The 20,019-nt window shown below is 47.7% G+C and overlaps 1 protein-coding gene across 2 annotated transcripts in view; it reads right to left on the reverse strand.

Moving 5' to 3' along the window:
* COPG2 (coat protein complex I subunit gamma 2) overlaps nt 1-20,019 on the reverse strand; it is a 384,275-nt gene that overhangs the window by 211,446 nt on the left and 152,810 nt on the right. The window lies entirely within an intron of this gene.

Raw genomic sequence — 20,019 nt, forward strand, 5'->3', positions numbered from 1 at the left:
TTGTACCGCGAAAGTGTAGTCCGGATAGAATTCCAACTTGCTGCCTTGGCGGTGTATCTCGCCTTTCTCCCGAGCTAGCCTCAATATAGTGTCTCTGTAGTTGAGTATCCGGGCCACAATCGGTTTTGGCGTGGCTCCTGGCGCAGGTCTTGGGGCTAGTGATCTGTGTGCTCGTTCCACGATGAAGATTGTCGACAGCGCTTCAGCACCAAAGATGTCTCTGCAGAGTTGTTCAATGTAAGGCTCCATCCTGCTAGTGTTGGTGGATTCCGGCAGGCCCGCTATTCGTATGTTATTACGGCGTGAGCGAGCTTCCAACTCCTCTGACTTTGCCTTAATAACCTCCAGTACTTGCTCCATGCCCGTGCATTTGGTGGCTGTGGCATGTGATTCGTCTTCCACGCTGGATATCCTATTTTCGGCGGTATCTAGCCTCTCCCCTGGTTTGTCTAGTTTGGCCGCCATGCTGTCCACTCGTCCTGTGAGGTGGTCTAGCTTGCCATTGATGTCCTGTAAGTAGACTTGGATGGCTTTCAGTATGCTTTCCATGGCACTGCCTTCACTGGTTTCCGGTTCCACATCTTTTTCTGAGGGCATGTTCTGCCCTTTTGGCGTTTTCCGGGGCTCAAACGTTAATTTGGCCTGGGGTTTCTCTGGCTTGCCCATTGTGCCTGATTGAGCTCTGCCGCAGTATCAGGAAACGTGCCAACCGCACCTGGAGCCCAGCAAGGCGTCTTCCCGTTGTGTGATGAAACTTAGTAGATTGTTGTGACGGAGCAGCCCGTGTCTGGTTCCCACCTATAGGCAGCTACATAGATTAAGTTTGAGTAGCGCGGCAGCAGCACCCCCACACCGCATCCAGGGCTCTCCACAGTGGAGTGTGGTCTTTGCAGTCTTTAGGTGTGGTGATCACGGCAGTAGGCAGGGCCCACATGTTCCGATGTTCCCCCACCACCGTTGCGGTTTGTCATCGTGACGTCGTCGCACCCGTGAGTGCCAGCCGAGTGTTTGCCGTCGATGGATGGATCTGCACTGTGCGCGCGTGGAGTGGGATTGCGCGGGGCAGTGAGTTAGTAATGACTTGAGTTCGCAGATCCCCTTGCCACTCAGACCGACACAGTCTCTAGCTGCTATTAGGGTGGTGTATTGGCGTGTCTACCTATTAGTGTGGCGCTGTGAGGACGTGAAGTTTCGTGATGTCCTCTTAAGTAGTTCTGTGAGCACTGGCGGTTGTCGGGTATGTCCGCGTTGGCGTGGTGGCTTGTGTGAGAGCCTTGTTCAGTGAATGCACAAATGAGCCCAAAATGGCCGACATGGACCGGCCTCAGAACGAACAGCACAACGCCACCCAGTAATTGCCCGATTTTCACCAGTCGGGTGCTCCACATGCGCAGGGGGTCCATGCGGTGAGGGTAGCGCGGCTTGTGTAGTCGTGTTCGTGCTTTGGACAGACCCCAGTCGGCCTGTAGCCCAGTTGGCCGGATGGTATCTTTCTACGGGAGTCGCCACCCCACTCCTCAGTTTATGGACACATTCCCTCCAGTCGGAGTAGCCGGGTAGTTGGCGCCTGAAGCGTCACAGACGCACACTATTGCCCCATTCCGCCCCGTGGATCTGTCTTTGGTTTGTCCAATGGTCCTGCACAGTCTATCATGCCCCACAGCACAGCTTTGCACCCGGACAGTCACTCTGCTACAGACACGTTCACAGCAAGGGGGGGGGGGGGGTTTAGCGGCGAGAAAGCTCCCGGTCCCGGTTAGCCTGCTGGGTCAATGGGCGCCGCCATTTTGTGCGTTATGTATGCCCGCATATGATTGCCGACTTGTCCCTGTTAGTTCAAGGTTACCGCAGTGCAGGCTTGCAGCGAGTGGTATTTATCACGCCTTTATCCTAGCCTGCAGTCAGTGTGCGTGCTCTCTGTCACAGGGGGTGACCAGCGCTGCTCATTGCCGGCAAGTGCTGTCCGTGAAGGGGACTGGCGGCGCCATTTTGCGCAGTGGTGTCACTTCAGGGCTACTAGGCGCCGGTACATGCATTTGTAAACAGCCGCACCCACCCCTGCAGAACTGAGCGTCCGTAGTCGGCCCTCACCGCATATATCTCGGGTAGCGCCGGTGTGTTTCACTGCCACATGATGCCGATCGCTCCCGTGTTGATGGACGTGGCGGCCGCCATGATGGTTGCTTCCGTGGGCTGCACTCCACCGATGATTTCTGCCGTTAGCGGGGGTTATAACGCTCAATTCCTCTCCCGGTGCACGCCCCGCATGTTCCGATGGCCGGAGGCGTGATTTGCGGAATTGTTAGATCTGTATTAACGCACTGTAAACGCCGTTAAACGAGTGCCCGGCGGAGCTGCTCTCTCAAGTCAAGCAGCCATCCCGCTGTGCGCCCCCTAGCGCCTCCAAGATACATACTTTAAATATGCATTAGTAGCGGTTTAGCAATAAATAGGTAAACAAATGACCTGACACAATACAGTTCACCTTCCCAGTGCCAGCCTGCCATGTACACCACAGAAATGCATTGAGCATCCACAAATAGTGTCTGCACAACTAGTTTGTTTGGCAGGGATGTCATTTTAAAGACACTATACAATGTAGCCAGCTCTTTCCGTAAACCCAGTAACAGTAGCAGCTCGTCCGTAAGGTGGAGAGGCCTCACCCCCCACCTTATTAGGTTTCGCCTGGCGTCCCCTGCTCAGCAGTGTCGCGCAGGCGAAATCTTATGTTTCACAGTATGGGCACTTTGTCCCGCATTCTCTTCCATTGGCTAGCTTCATAAATGGAGGCTAGCCATTGGAAGAGCGATCTGTTCGTCATTGCCGGAGCAGATTCGTGGGCGTTCCCGCGATTTTTACTCATCCCGCCCCCTTGCGATCGTCATGCGGCGGTGAGCGGTGTTTTTTTGAAGCTTTGTTTTCGCCATTTTGGAAGTGTCGTTTGCAGGGGTAGATTGCGGATGTCCCGCTGTCCGTTCCCGCCCCGCCTCCCGCTGTCCGTGAGCCCGTTCCTGCCCCCCTCCCGCTGTCTGTGGAGCCGTTGCCCCACCCCCTCCCCCTCCGTCCTGCTGTCCGTGTGCGGACGCAGTATCTTCGGCGAACATGGCGGCTCGCGGAGCTGGCGGCTCTCGGAGCTGGCGCCTCGGAAGATGCGTTCCTAACTTATTATAATGAGGTTAACCGGCTTGTTTGTGTCAGTGTGGGGAAGGAACTTGCAAAAGTGTAACTGTGAGCACCCGTCGGGATCGGCGTTGTGCGGGGAAGTGGGAGTGACGGGGATGATATGACCAATACTCACCCATCACCGTGGGGTCTGAGTCTGAGGACAGCTCTAGCTCAAACTCCAAATAGCAGACGTACAACGGAGGCCGCCCTTTAGCACACCAACGCGAGGATGGGTTCAGGGAGAGGGGGTGTGTACAGATGGCTCCTTAAACAAAATAGTTTTATTTACAGTAACAAAAACGCCTTCGTACTTTTTTTGTATTAAAGTGTGTGCATTTCACAGTTTACCGACGCGGGCCCGGGAATTGTGTCCTTGCACTGCTGACGTCACCCCCCTGGGCTGCGCTAGGATTGGCCCTGCGTTTTAAGGATTCCCTGCTCGTCACGATGGGTGAGTCCGAGCTTCCGGTGGATTGTCTAATTGTTCAATCGTATGCGGCAAAGTATTGTATGCTGTTGGTCCGAGGAGTGGACATTGGGTCTTACTGGGGGCATGGACGACGGCGGGGGCACACGTTAATGCTGCTCACCAAGGGTGTTCAGCTCTGAGACGTCATGCAGCTATGGTGTGATTGGTGGTGGTGTATCTTACCACAGAGGCCGCCCTTTAGCACACTGGGTGGGTTGGGGGTGTGTACAGATGGCCCCTTAAACAAAAATAGTTTTATTTACAGTAACAAAAACGCCTTCGTACTTTTTTTGTATTAAAGTGTGTGCATTTCACAGTTCAAGTATGAAATGTGGGAGGATGTGGCTCTGGGTGGGTGTGTGTGGCTCTGGGTATGTGTGTCTGTGTGGCTCTGGGTGTGTGTGTGTGTGTGTGTGTAGCTTTTGGTGTGTGTGTGTGGCTTGGGGGGTTTTGTGGCTCTGGGTGGGTGTGTGTGTGTGTGTGTGTGTGGCTCTGGGTGTGTGTGTGGCTCTCTGTGGGTGTGGGTCTGTGGGTGTGGGTCTGTGGGTGTGGGTCTGTGGGTGTGGGTCTGGCTCTGTGTGTGTGGCTCTGTGTGTGTGGCTCTGTGTGTGTGTGTGTGTGTGTGGGTGTGTGTGTGGGTCTGTGTGTGTGTGGGTCTGTGTGTGTGTGGGTCTGTGTGTGTGTGGGTCTGTGTGTGTGTGGGTCTGTGTGTGTGTGGGTCTGTGTGTGTGTGGGTCTGTGTGTGTGTGGGTCTGTGTGTGTGTGGCTCTGTGTGTGTGTGGCTCTGTGTGTGTGTGGCTCTGTGTGTGTGTGGCTCTGTGTGTGGGTGTGTGTGTGTGTGTGGGTGTGTGTGGGTCTGTGTGTGTGTGGGTCTGTGTGTGTGTGGGTCTGTGTGTGTGTGGGTCTGTGTGTGTGTGGGTCTGTGTGTGTGTGGGTCTGTGTGTGTGTGGGTCTGTGTGTTTTTGTGTGGCATTTGCCAGAGATTACACTATTGGCATTGTAAATTACAATGCCATTTATTTACCTGTTTTCAAAACCAACACATAAATACAAATTGTCATTTACAATGCCAATGGCTCAAACTTTTCAAAAGGCGAAACCATTGCATTGTAAATGCTTGTTATAAAGATGAACAGTGTCCGTCAGGCTGAGCAAAGGTCAGCCTGACAAATGATTTCCATGTTCAGGTCAGGTCGTCAGGGGCTGTACATAAGCTAAATGCGCAGGCGCCTGGCTGCCTAATCTGATAATAATAATTATTTATTGCTCAGTTAACTAAAAACCATTGCAATCAGCATATATACATATAAACAACTTAAAATATTATTTATCTGGTACCACCTTTTTAGCAATCAATTTAGTTAAAATTTGTTTTAAATATTCAAAATAATTCGTAAGACTAAAAGTACGGATGGCGTGTCATTAGTGCTTTTCATAAGCTAAAAGATGAATCGTTATGTGGACCTAAAAAGTCTATGTTCAGATCCATACAACTGCGGGTTCTTGGAGCAGTTTTGTGCGGCGCCGTCAAGTGGACGTGACAGATTAAAAGGAAGAGCGTTGGTTTCGAATGACTTCTACAGTTTCTTGACATTATGGCCAGTCCGTAGTAACAACATTGTTCTGGCTTGTTTAACAAGCATTTGCAATGCAATAGGTCTCGCCTTTGTTAGAGTTTGAGCTATTGGCATTGTAAATGACAGTGCCTTTCAGCTGGAGGGGTCAGGTTTTTTACACCGCATACTCTGCATACGCGAGAGAGGTCCTGATATGGATAAGAGCTGGAGTCCTATTCCAATGCATAACGTAAATGATTGACCCTGGGGGCAGATATGTGGTAGTACAGGAGAAGCTAGACGGGAGGGACCTCACACTGGGTTCTATACTTGCACCCAGCTTTGATCAACCAGCCTTCTCCTCCTTACTATCACGCAAGCTAGCGAATGCCCTCACAGGACCACTACTACTGGGGGGTGACTTTAATTGTATTGAGGATATCACCTTGGATCGCGCCCACCACCACTCCCCAACGCACTGGCGCACAAGCTAGCAGAAGCGTGTCGTAATTGGCAACAGCAAAGGGGATTGACACTTGGCGGGCCCAGCACCCTTTGGCCCGAGAGTACTCCTTTTTTTTCTGCCCTCAATGTGCTAAATATCCTCCTCGATGCCTTTTTAGGTCTTGCCCTGCGACGCACCGCGAAGCGATGTCGCAGTGAGACCTATAGCCGTCCAATTGCTTACAACAAGGCAAGAGGAGACTAGATATGTGCACGTGCAGCCTGCCGTAATCGGATCAGTTAGCGCGCGCGTTCACCATCTCCTGTCTCCTTTAGCCTCCAACACATACAGCCACACCTCCCCCTGCTTTCGCACACTCACGCGCACAGGCGCACACAGAAACACACACACACACACACACACACGAGCGCACCTACACGCACGCACACACACAAGCGTACACATACAGAGACACACCACTTCCCCCCGCCGCCCCCACACACACACACGAGCGCACACATACTGAGACACCCCCCCGCCGCTGCCCCCGCGCACACATGAGCGCACACATACAGAGACACCCCCCTCCGTACAACTAACCACACTCACCACATCGGAGCCACTCCAGACTCTGCAGCCTCCCGAGTCACCACTGCTACTCTCTGAGCCAGCCACTCCGTGGGCGCGGGCTTCAGGAGACGGAAGTCCCGCCCCACAACAGGTTTCTATTTCGCTCACAGCTTTCTTCAATGCTGGTTTATTACTTGTCTTTGAGCCCTCTGCCCAGGTCAGCTGTTTCCAGTGCGGGTACAAGGAGTGCAAGTTTGCGTTTTCCCTGAATAAGGGATTTATCAAATTTCTAGCCATAGACATCTCGCAAGGGCTTCCGCGCTGGTAACGGAACGCCTTCCTGTCAGGATGAAATATGGATTCAGATCCCGGCCTGCTCTGCTTGGCGCGCCTCCTCCCTCTGTTCAGACGGTGCATGCAGCCGAATCCCGGGGACCCCAGGCCTCGCCTTCGAATCACTTTCAGAACGAGTGCCCCTCTACCCCCACTGTGGTTCTGAAATTCTAGACCCTGCTGTAATATGGTACCGAGGCCCGACACTCGTGTCACAAAATATCATCGTACCATGACAAATTCGGTATCGGCAGACCGGTAATGATTAGGACATTATCCCTATGCATTTGCGTCGTGATTGAGTGACGCTAGCACCCTTAAATCATGGTTTCAGTCTCGAACCGTGACTTGCCCTCATAGTCAATTGATTAAGGTCGAGCTTGATCTGGAAGGACACGTCCACCTTAGCTGACTCCCCCATGACCTGGCCGAGCTGACTCCACTGCCTCCAGCCAAACCTGTTCGGACAGTCCCTCGCCCAGTGGCCGAGTAAGATAGCATCAAGGCACAACATGCCATAAACCATTCACTACATACAGACCATGTTTTCCACACACATACACCTGTCCATGTCTCTCGTTTATGGCCGGTTTTACGATGAGGAGGTGCCCGATTTTATTGAGGTTTCATCGATATCTGATGGTAGTTCTGGGCCGAGCAGGGTAATCTATCACGAACTGTACACACAAAATTATAGGTTGGCAGTCATGACTGCTTTTTCTTTTGTTTAACAAATATGTCTATGGTTGCATCATAAAACAAGGAATTCTTGCCTGAAGTGTAATATTTTGTATAAAAGGAGAAGGCTGGTTCTGTAAAAAGGAACAGTCTCCTGAGAACTTACATCCCATGCTGTTGTACTTCTAGGACACTTGTTACTTGGTTGCAGCCAATAAAACTCGGTCTCTGACTTCACCTAGAAGACTCTTTGTTTCTGTGGTCCGGAACAGGGAGAACTCAGAGGTCTTCGGGTGTTATCCCCTGGCACCACCGGGTTCCTAAAAACCCGGCACCTCAGTTGGCGCTCAAGCGGTATCGGTCCAAGCCAGATGTTCGTGAGGAGCTTCGTGTGAAAATTCCAGAGGACGGCCAGCCACTTCAGCGACCCCTGTATGGCGACGTGGTTCCGAAGGTCTTTGCTGCGAGGTTCCCCGCGTCCCGACGGCTACGAAGGACTGCTGCCCTGACTATCGCCCTGTTTTGGACCCAGTGATCCTTGGTAGAGCAAAACGATAGACAAGTCTTCTAGTGACGTCATCGATCTTCAATACTTCAGTTAAGTATAAGTGGAGCGTCTCCCAGTCCTTAGTTTGGTTCTTAGTTTTGGTATCCCTGAGATACACCTTGTTTGGAACTTGCAAGCGCCAAAACCAAGGGATTCGTGTATTCACGAAAATATCGTATTCGATAATCCTTTGAAGTTTGAAGCTAGACTAGTGAGCGAAGATGCCTGGTCTTAGCAGACTTGGAAACTTGTTTTGTCTTGGTTGCAGTAAGGACTCCCGATCAGAGGTTTCGGGTCCGGTTCCTCCGATTGGAACTCCAACATATGAGCTCTATGTGAAGCACGGAGTAGGCCCTATCACATATAATGAGGTATGGAAAAAAAATACATCAGAAAAGATGGTGTTTTAAAATGGCCCCAATATGGTAGCTTTGACGCAGAAATTTTAGATAATCTCGAGGTCAAACTGTTTAAGAAGAAAGCCCGGCCGGCGATGTTTGACTCTTTTCAATTGTGGCGCAAAGAAGCCAAACAGAAAGAAATGAAATTAGCAAAGGAAAATAAACGAGGTATGTCAATGGTACAAGCTGCCATTGCATACAGAGATAATGAGGAAGAGCAAGAGAGTGAACAAATGCTCAGAAGCAAGAAATTAGCAGTAGATAAATGCTACCCAATGTTGCCGTATGAAGGACAAGGTTCAAAGGGGACATCCGAGAAAGATCCATTAATGTCCCATTTACTGAGTTCACCACCTCCATATGCGCTAGATACTACTGCACCCCCGAAGCGCTTTGTTATACCGCGCCCCGGTGCGCAAAATGCAGCTCTTGCACAAACACCAGCTCCTCTTCAGCTGGTTCCTAGTTCTCCGGCACAGCCCTCTCAAGGGCCGCCGCCTTTGCTACATACTCTATCTACTTCTTCTACAACTTTGCCTACTGCTCCAACTGTTTATCCTGATACTACTTCTGCCACTGCCTCGACTTCTTCTGCTATTGGCTCGACTTCCTCTTTGCATCAGCCTGTCTTTTCTGGCACATCTGCCTCTCCGCAAGCTTCTCCTTCCGTTCGACAGAGAGTGGCAAGTACTGTCACTGGTCTGTTCTCACCTTTCTTTGGGTCGCCTAAAACGACCCCTAAAACAGGACGTAGACAGTTGCGTAGTCAACTGCCTGATTATGAGGAAAGAGAAGTACTGAATGAGTTAGCACGTAAATGGGTTACTGATACTGTAAAATATGATGTTCAGTCGGTTATGGAAGTCTTCCGCCAGTGGGATGCACCCACTCAGAGATATGTATTTGAAGAGATGTGTGTATATCTTTGCGAAGATTTGGAGACAAATGATCCAAAACGCATAATGAAGGAATTATTCCGTATGCGTTTCAAGTTCTATGAAGACATGATTGTAGGTGCCGATGTTGAACGAGCAATAGATTAATTATTATCGTATAGGATTAAGGGAAACGTATCTAGATCACTGTATGAGGACGACATGTCAGGGAGGAAAAAAACGCGACCGTACCCCATGAGAGAGGTTCCTCCAGTTTGGAGGGAGGGTGATGCGAATGCAAATCCACCAATTCTACCGCATTTCCAGCGTGTATGGGTACATGTCCCCTGGAAAAGATCTGAAGTTTTAGCACTCAGACATTACCCGATCCCCGTAAAAATCCTGCAGGCTATTATTAGGAGTTATCACAAACTGCCAGCTCATGTATAATGAATTTAGCAGATGTAGACATGTTGTTCGGGAATGTTGTTCCACAGTCTTTATGGAGTAAGATTCGCCATGCAGATCATGATCAAGAATTCGGTGACACATGGGCTAATATCACTACTGCTGATGCTAGACAAATTGGCGGCTCCAAGCCTGAGCCTCTAGTAGCTGAACTTCCTGGTCGAATTATTACCTATATGAAGACTTTAATGCCTGAATTGCGTGTAAATTGGAATAAGTTATCTGCGTGCAAGCAGAAAAAAGATGAGAATGTGTCTGACTTTTTCACAAGATTTGAAGAGACTTTCGTCGATCATAGTGGTCAGGATATGGCTACCGAGGGTGGCCAAATATTGTTTGTAGACAAGTTCGTACATAATCTGCTTCCTGAACTGTGTAATAAATTGATTGATTCAGAGAGTGCTTGGGCTGTTTCCACATCAGCGCAGATTTTAGCCACAGCCCACCTCTACGAAAATAGACGCAAAGACGAACTAGATAAGGCAGACAAAAAGACAAAAGATTTGAAAACTAAAGTCCTTCTCCAGCAAGCCTATCCACCTCGCACAGCCAGTCAGCCCGATTATCAGCAACCACAGCAGTATTCGAGAAACTCACAAAGAAATGAGTCTTCTCAACAGCGTTTAGCGTATGGTCCGAATCAGTGTGCATATTGCAAGGAAAAGGGGCATTTCAAGAATAGTTGTCCAGCTTTATTGCGACGCTTAAATGGTGTTTCTGGTGCAAGAGGTAGAGGTGTTAAACAGGCTCCTTGGGGTAGGGGCCTTGGAAACCTCCCCCAGAATACTACTTCTTTTCCACCTCAAAATTCCATGAACAGCTCCGATCAACAGAATAATGAGTCTTCTAGGTCAGCTCAGTACTATGCTGATGACTATTACGCAGAAAACGAGAATGAGGGTCATAATTGCTAGGACAGCCATGGACAAAGAGAGGGAGTTGTTTCAGTTCCAGTAGATCAGAATGGACCTTATGTCGAGGTGATTACATCAGGAGTGTCAGAACCTTTTCTGCTGGATACTGGTGCTACAAAAAGTTCGATTATGCACTCAAAACTTCCTGGCGCACCTTTGTCTGGCGAAATGAATGTCTCGGTAGGTTTTTCTGGCGCCCCGGTTAGAAACCAGATTTCTAGTCCTATGCCCCTTTCTGTTGGCCCATATGAATTAGAAGCACCCCTCATTCTTACAACAGGTTGTGGTGAAAATTTGTTAGGTTTGGATTTGTTAAAGAGATTATATGCAACTTTGTACTGTTCTCCTTCGGGAGTACAACTTACCCTAGGTAAGAAAGTGATTTCATACACAACAACGATTGAAAAGAGGGTCTAAGGGCAGGTTTAACGACTAACCAGGTACACGCCCCGAACTCAATATCAAAACACCAGATTGTACCTAGTAGTCAAGGGAGTAAGTTATTCACCATGGACCACAAGACAAATACCGTACAGATAACACCCGTGAGAACACACCATGCAAATTTTTATGTAGTGTTGGCCGAGTAAGGGATCAAGGACGTATGGAAAAAATTCCCATCAGAAGCCACACTGTACTGCCCTCTTTTGCATCATTTGGGTTCTCCTCGCCCATGAGACAAAACAAAATGGCCGGTCAGATGTTACCGTGAGCGAAAAAGAAATGTGAGAGGGAAGTAATGCATGATTTTCAAGTGTTGAGGTGGCGACTGGAAAAAGCAGTGTGAGGTGATAGGAGTGAAATGGTGAGGGGTTATAAAATTAGGTGAACTGGGTAGAAGTAAACAGCTTATTAGTATCTCCCAGTCCCTAAGGCTAAAAGGAAAGTGCAAATGTGGGTTTGAAATAATATCCGCACTCAGTGGTCAACATGTTTCTGCATATAAAGAAAAGAGTTTCCATGCATTCTTCAGGACCTGTTTCAAAAACTACTGCTTTTTGTGAAAAATAATTAAAAGATATCACCTGAAAAATCCAGGTTGTGTGTGTCGAGCTGTCTGGGGGGGCCCCCCCAGACAGCTCGAATGTCTGTCGGGAGACACCGACGGATAGAGCGGTGCTCCTCATACCTGAGCCGCAGCCAGGTGGGGTGAAGTGCCTCAACCATCATTTATGGTACGTGGTTGAGCACACAACCTGGATTTTTCAGGTGATATCTTTTAATTATTTTTCACAAAAAGCAGTAGTTTTTGAAACAACAGGTCCTGAAGAATGCATGGAAACTCTTATCGAAGGAGGGAAGGAGACTGACCCCAGAGAGAATACAGGCAATTGCAAGATTGAGTGTCCCAAGGACACAGAGAGAAGTGCGTGCTTTCTTGGGCATTACATCGTATTGCAGACAATGGATACCGAATTTCCCACTGTTGGCTAAACCTTTGCTGGCACTAATCTGTAAGGATACACCCAATCCCATGCCTTGGTCTGAAGATTGTGTGAAGAGTTTTCACGAGTTGCGTGATGCATTGTGTTCGGCTCCTGTGTTGGGCAACCCCGACTACAGTAAGCCCTTCACACTATACGTCCATGAGAGGGAAGGTTGCGCATTATCAGTCCTGACACAATCCTTTGGGGACAAACAGCGCCCATGCGCGTATTTTTCCGCGACTCTAGATCCTGTAGCTACGGCATTACCAAGTTGCTTGAGGGCCACTGCTGCAGCAGCTGTCTGTATTCGACAGTCTGCTGGGTTAGTAATGAATAACACTCTGATGGTTGAGGTCCCACATGCAGTAGACGTTTAGCTAAACAGAATGAAGACACAGCACTTAACTAGTGCTCGACTGTCAAGTTATGAACTGACACTATTAGCGAGTCACATTCACATAAAGAGGTGCGCTACACTCAACCCCGTCACGTTATTGCCCAATCCAACAGAGACAGACGAGGTCGAAATGCAGGATTGCTGTTTTAGGACAGAAGAAGAGACAAAAGGAAGAGTAGACTTATTGGACACTCCCCTTCCTGAATGTAATGATGCTTTGTGGGTTGATGGTTCATGCTTCAAGTTGCCAAATGGTGATACGACTGCAGCCTATGCAGTGACAACATTGTACACGATTGTAGAAACTGCGCGCATTCCCCATAATTCTGAGCAAGCAGCAGAGTTAATTGCACTCACAAGATCGTGTGTGTTGGCAAAGGGAAAGCGAGTGAATGTGTATACAGACAGCCAATGTGCCTTTGGCGTGGCCCATAGTTTTGGACGATTGTGGCGTGAACGTGGGTTCCTGACATCGCATGGTGCAAAGATACAGCACAGTCAGTTAGTTAACAAGCTTCTCGAGTCACTGACCTTGCCACTACAAGTTGCGATCGTGAAATGCAGTGCACACAGAAAGGTTCAAGATGATGTTGGTCGTGGCAATGCATTTGCAGATGAAGTTGCGAAAGAGACTGCAAGGAACACAATGAGTCGAATGTATGTTGTAGGTCCTGCGAGATGGATTGCCGATGTAGGTATGTGTGAGGACACTATCGAAAGTGTGAAGTCCATACAGTCCGAGGCGACTGAGAAAGAGGTGAACGAATGGAGAGAAAGCAAGGGTAGATTGGATGCGAATGGTTGTTGGGTCGAATTGTCAGAGCATCAAAGATGGCTGTTACCCGATGCATATGTACTTGCAGTGGTGACGATGGCTCATGGGATGGCTCACATCAGTATGAAAGGAATCTGTAAGTTGTTGGCCCCAGTATGGCAGAATAGTGGAATCCCGAAATGCCCAGAGAATGTGGTCAAGAACTGTATGGTGTGTTTGAAATACAATCCCGGTAGGGGAACTCCAACTCCAGCTGGTCATTTTGTGCCTCCAACGTATCCGTTCGAGGTTTTGCAGCTCGATTTCATCCACATGGAGAGGTGCAACAATCTGAAATACGTGCTTATTGTTGTTTGCGCCTTCTCCAGGTGGGTGGAAGCATATCCCCTTAAAGACAACACTGCCTTGTCTACTGCCAAAGGCCTGGTCAAGGAATTCTTCCCTAGGTATGGTATGCCTAGAATTGTCGGGAGTGATAATGGAAGTGAATTCGTGGGACGAGTGATGAAGAGAGTGTGTGAATGTCTAGGCATACACCAGAAGTTCCACGCTGCAAATCACCCCCAATCAGCCGGATTAGTAGAATGCTACAACGGCACATTGAAGTTGAAACTAGCCAAGCTCCAAGCCAGCACAGGTCTTAAGTGGCTTGACGCCCTGCCTTTAGCACTCCTATCTACAAGAATGACTGTCCATTCTAGACTGGGACTAAGCCCCCACGAAGTCGTGTTCGGGTGCCCAGCAAACATATGGGGAGTGCCAAGGCCCAAAAAACTAAGTGAGATAGAGCACCCTGTATTGCTTGACTATTTGCACGAATTGACAGCTAAATTGCTTGTTTTACACCAACAGGTCCACAGCTCCTCTCCGCCCGCGTCTGATGATCCAGGCCACGCCATTCAACCTGGTTCCTGGGTCCTAGTCTGGAACTTCAAGCGAACCAAGAACGAGGAGCCTCGCTGGACCGGACCCTTCCAAGTCCTGCTAACTACCCGCTCTGCAGTACGTGTCCACAGGAAAAAACATTGGGTGCACGGCGCCCACTGCAAACGGGTCCCACTGCCCCTTCCATATGACCGGTGGGTCCAGGAGGGAATTGCTGACTCAGAGACTGAGTATGTGCCCGCTTCGTGCCTTTCAGTGATGCACGTTTGAAAGGAACTGGTACGGAAAAGGAGAGCGACCGAGTTCTGCAAGGATTTGTGCCGCCGTCAATGCAGTTGGACACTACAGAACCTGAAACTTTGTTTGAAGACAACACCATACCTGGGAAACAACGATATAATCTAAGGTCAAGAAAAACGAACTAATAAAAGCAAACTAATAAGATTTTTCCTTTCCCCCAAGAACTATTTTTGATTTTACAGCTCTCTCGCCCAGGGAACTTGCTCATTTTTGATTTTCGAACCGCCATCCGGTTCTGCTGCTAGGGTCGCGGTTGACAGTCTGGGGAGTGCAGCTGGAGACGTTTAGGTCAACGGTTCTGGTTGGTCTAAGGGAATTACCCTGGGCTGAACAGAAAGCACTCCTTGGCAGAATCAATCTCCCACCGCGGGCAGCAACTAGAGGATGGAGTTTCCGAGGGTAGAAAGACCTGCTAGATCTACAAACTTTGAAAAGAGAGTTTGCGCTGTGATGGCAAGAAAAATATTTTTAGTAGTTTGCATCTTAATGTTGTGTAGCATAATAATGTTTTTAATTGGCTATGCTCTGGTCATCTTTCAAGTTACCTTTGTACACAACACCCAGCCCACACCTCCTCCTACTGTCTCCCCACATTCTTTTCACCCTCTACCTGAACACGAGTCTGCCAGAAGATTAGAATTTGTAAATAATTCATTCGTCCAACTCCTACACCAGCACCAATCCGTAATGAACACCACGAATTGTTGGGTATGTGGACTTATGCCCCACAAGACAGATAAGGGTATCCCGTATTTTGTTCTGCCATTTGGCTACCATGGTTCTCTGTGGGCATTTAGAGCAATGTTCCTGTTTGCCCTCGAACCATATGTTTAGGCTGTGGGGTTTTAGGTTTAAACCTATAATAACTGATAAAACCCCACTGAAAGAAAAATAGCCCTCACCGGTGAAAACATATAAACACTGAAAAAACACCTGCACAACCACAAACTAAATGCCAATCAAAGAAATGAAAAAGAAAGTGAAAGAGTCATTTTGTTCTTACTGAAGGGGTCAATTAAATGTAACTTTGTTATACAAGCTAGTAGTAAGAAAGACTGGCTAACATTATTCTGCTTTAGTTTTGTTCTTTAGGGATGCCACTAAAATATTGTTTCTTCTTCCTTTTACTTTTTTCAGATTTGTGGCCTTTGGTCTAAAGAGGCAGGGTTTAGTTTCACGTTTTAGGTTTAGTTTAATTATTTTATAAACTGTAGAGAATCAGGACATATCAAACACACATTTGATATTTTGGCTGCATTTGATTATTTCACTTATAGGTAAAACGGCTAGTTTCATAAAAATCTTTCCTAATATGTGTCATCACATTTACCCACAGAGAATGGGTAAAAACCCTTAATACATCAGACCATAGTTTCTAGTGGGACAGTATTGATAGTAAGTGAATTGCCAACACCTCTGGCTTTAAACATTAAATGCAAGGTACAGTGGCAAGTATATATATATATAACACCAAGCATCTGGGATAATGGGGAAAATGTGACACCAGACTTTTGGAAAACATGGAACGCAGTGTCAATTGTTATGCTCTGTAAAAAAGGTTCTTTCCAAGCTCAACAAAGATTGGAGGGATATTGTTTGTATTTGTAGTGATTCAGTTACGTATATAAAAAATGTGTGTGATGACCTGTCAAAATTGATACCCGAGCTGAAGTGATTCCCAGTAGGAGATCCTTGCCACTTGTTAGATGGTATGCTGAAAGCATCTTTACAATCTTCAGAGTTATTGAGGGAGGCTATTGACTTTTTAGTCCATTCTGGTGCACTGTTTTCTTATGCCCAGGAACTAAAATACAAATATTTATCAATTTGTGCTTTATGTGGCATCAAAGAAAGAGTCATCCCAACTGTGTCCCTTAGCTGACGGTTCTCAGCCCAAGGGGCTATGAATGCTGAGGGGGCCTTTTCACAGAAGTTTACATGGGAAGGAAAGCACGAGCGCACATGACCAAAGACTCACTGAAGAAGTATTGTATAGTGTACAACAATAAGATTCATTTGCAAAAATCTCTTTGGACCTCATATACGCTATACGTACACTGTCTATATACCATGTTTTTTCACTGCAGAAAGCAAGCAATGATAAAAGCAAAACGTTCCATAAACACCGGAAAAACACTTTTTCTGTTGTTTTTAGTGGCGTGAAAATGTGTAACCACTGATAACAACTGTTTTTAAAGACATTGAAAACACTGAAAAAATACCACCAGAATTTACCAAAAATAGAAACTGAAAACAGGACAGCCTACGATATGTTCCAGGGAAAAACTCAAGCAACAAGGCACTGGTGGCGGGAATTAGGAATATGAGTAGGGATGTCGACACATACAAAACGATCCCCAGAGATGAATTGATGCCTTACAGCAGATGGAATATAACGCAATATGGAATGTCCTTGGCTGAGAGTCTAAAAGCAAAGAAATCCTCCCCAGTCTGGATAGTACCCCACCAAGGTCACTTATGTCTGCAGGGAAATGGCAAAAACCCTAGAGCTCAGTTGGGCAAGAGTGTCTGCACTGAGACTTACGTTTTCTCGTCTCAGACCTCCCCTTCATTGCTAGCGGCTAAGGGTACTTACTTCGTCTGCCACGATAGAGCGTATACATGGTTGCCCCCTGACTTCTCGGGCACATGTTTTATCTCGTTTCTGCTGCCACCCACCTACACGGCAGAGGCAGATTACCATCGGACAAGGATAGTTAGGGGTGTCGTGAGTAAAGACGACACTGCGGGTCAAGAGTTTGGAGACTTCGCAAAGGGTTTTCTGCCGTTTTGGGGGCCTATGGTGAACAGCAGGAACATTCGCCAGTTGACGAGGGTAGTTGAATCCGCCGTGACCGAAACGGCCGGTGCCCTTAGTAACTTGACAGCTGAGCTCCAGTCGGACCGACTTATGACTCTTCAGAACAGGGTTGCCCTAGATGTCATACTTGCAGACCGTGGTGGTGTATGTAGAGTGATCCAATCCAGTAGCTGCATTTTCATCCCTGATAATGCTCCGACAGTGTACCAGGCCATCTCCAAACTGCACAAAATCTCTGACTCCCTTCACGTGGATAAAGGGGATTGGTCCTTGCTAGGGTGGTTCTGGGAACTGATATCTGCCTGGGGATGGAAAACTCTGATATTCATTGGGGTGATCTTAGCCATTCTGTTTATGTTCTGCCTGTTTGTGCAGTGCGCTCCTGCAATATGTGGCCTCTGTGCTGCATCGTGTGTAAGGAAGCCTGTGTCAAGGGACAAATTGAGCAACAGAATGATGCTACAGCAGCATCTCCATGACTTCATGAATACAGATTTGGACTCATATTAGCATGAGTTATTGCCTTATATGAGGGCAAAAGGAGGGTCTGTGGTTCTGAAATTCTGGACCCTGCTGTAATATGGTACCAAGGCCCAACACTCGTGTCACAAAATATCATCGTACCATGACGAATTCGGTATCGGCAGACCAGTAATGATGAGGACATTATCCCTATGCATTTGCGTCGTGATTGAGTGACGCTAGCACCCTTAAATCATGGTTTCCGTCTCGAACCCTCGGGTTCCATTTTGTGAACGGCATCCATCTTGTGACCTGTGAGCTGGCCGAGCTGACTCCACTGCCTCCAGCCAAACCTGTTCGGACAGTCCCTCGCCCAGTGGCCGAGTAAGATAGCATCAAGGCACAACATGCCATAAACCATTCACTACATACAGACCATGTTTTCCACACACATACACCTGTCTATGTCTCTCGTTTATGGCCGGTTTTACGATGAGGAGGTGCCCGATTTTATTGAGGTTTCATCGATATCTGATGTTAGTTCTGGGCCGAGCAGGGTAATCTATCATGAACTGTACACACGAAATTATAGGCTGGCCGTCATGACTGTGCTTTTTCTTTTGTTTAACAAATATGTCTATGGTTGCATCATAAAACAAGGAATTCTTGCCTGAAGTGTAATATTTTGTATAAAAGGAGAAGGCTGGTTCTGTAAAAACGAACAGTCTCCTGAGAACTTACATCCCGTGCTGTTGTACTTCTAGGACACTTGTTACTTGGTTGCAGCCAATAAAACTCGATCTCTGACTTCACCTAGAAGACTTTTTGTTTCTGTGGTCCGGAACAAGAGAACTCAGAGGTCTTCGGGTGTTATCCCCTGGCACCACCGGGTTCCTAAAAACCCGACACCTCACATCCTCACCGGCACTCCTCACGGGTAGGCCCGGGAACAGGCGCGAGTGTGGTTGAATATTACTGCAAGCGTGTACCGGGTAAAAGATTTGGGGGGGATTTCTTGGGGTTGTAAAGTTTTTACACATGACAACCAGACTTACACAAATAGCTTTGCAAATGGGCCCTATGTGTGCAACACCCGTCCTACATAGTAGGAGAAGGGGTTACATTCAAACTAGGAAGAGACAGCAGTCCCTTTCTGTTAAAAAGCCATAGAGCAATATTCTGATTATAATGTCATCCCATGTTTTTATGTAAGTCTGACTCTGTGGCGTAACGCAAAATGAGCCCCCCCTTTGCAAATTGTGATGTGGGGCACCCCATATCTTTCAGACATTTCTTTGTCTTGTGCTGGGGGGAGGGAAGGTCCTTGAAAGATTGTTGGGACCTTGAGGATTGGGGCCCCCTTACCCTGCAGGGGTCTGTGTTAAACTCCTTGTCTGACGGCATAAACGGCCTTCCGTCACAACCTACTCCCCATCCCTGGCCTCCTACTCGCCTTTTCCTTTTGAAATATGGTCCTCGCCCTTTCCTGCTCTCACCTGTGTACCAACATAAGTGCACCGTCATGCGAAGCTTAAATCATCCTCCTCCCACAGGGCTTCCACTCTTACCTCATGGGTCATCCATCTTTTCCTCCTGCTCTCCTTTCCACTCCTGTCATTCCAGTTCATTTAGCATTCCATCCCCTTCCACCCGTCTCCCAAACTCTTTCCAAAGCGTAAAGTCACTACTTTGCATGCTGTATCCAGTGAACCCGTCACTCCACTCTCTCCTCTCCTCCAGTGTTTAACCCACTCCCCACTAAACAGCATCTCCTTGAAAACCAGGTAACTGAACAAGAACATCCATGACATATTAGAATACAGACCTAACTTGCTTCTCATTACAAAAGCACAGCTCCTGTAAACATAGCTCAGCGATGATGCAGCACCATACCCACTAAAAGGTGCAACAGCTGTAAACCACTGATCAGAAATCGTCCAATAAGGTCGGAGGAGCATTAGCCATTGACTTAAAAAAATCTCTACGCGTGGCTCAAGTCCGAAAAAAAGAAGTGGCGCCCTCATCTCATCTCATCAAAAAGTGTTTGCGGATGCTTCCTGGGAAAACAAGCATTTGCAATTCAATAGGTCTTATTTTTTTTCTTATGACATTGTGTTTGAACTTTTCTTAAAAGCACACATTATTTCATAGGCATTTTTCCACAAAGTAACTTAAACAGCAGCTGATTTGAGAGCAGCGAAATAATTTACCACAGCCTGGTCAATGAAAACAGATTAAAAAAAAGAATCCAACTCAAGAGAATTTTCTATTTAACGTCTAATGTATTGATTTTTAGTCTATCAATCACACCCATAGTATAAATTGAACAGCACTGTCCTGGAGGACTTTTTCATACATTATAGACGTGCTTCACACACACAACCACACACACACAACCACACCGTCAGTGCATGCTTTCACCGGGCACAAACACCACCAGCTGTCACTGCACGCTTTCACCGGGCACAAACACCACCAGCCGTCATTGCACGCTTCCACCAGGCACACACCACCAGACGTCAGTGCACGCT

This window comes from Lissotriton vulgaris, chromosome 1_1, assembly GCF_964263255.1.
Source record: "Lissotriton vulgaris chromosome 1_1, aLisVul1.2, whole genome shotgun sequence".
Lineage (NCBI taxonomy): Eukaryota > Metazoa > Chordata > Amphibia > Caudata > Salamandridae > Lissotriton > Lissotriton vulgaris.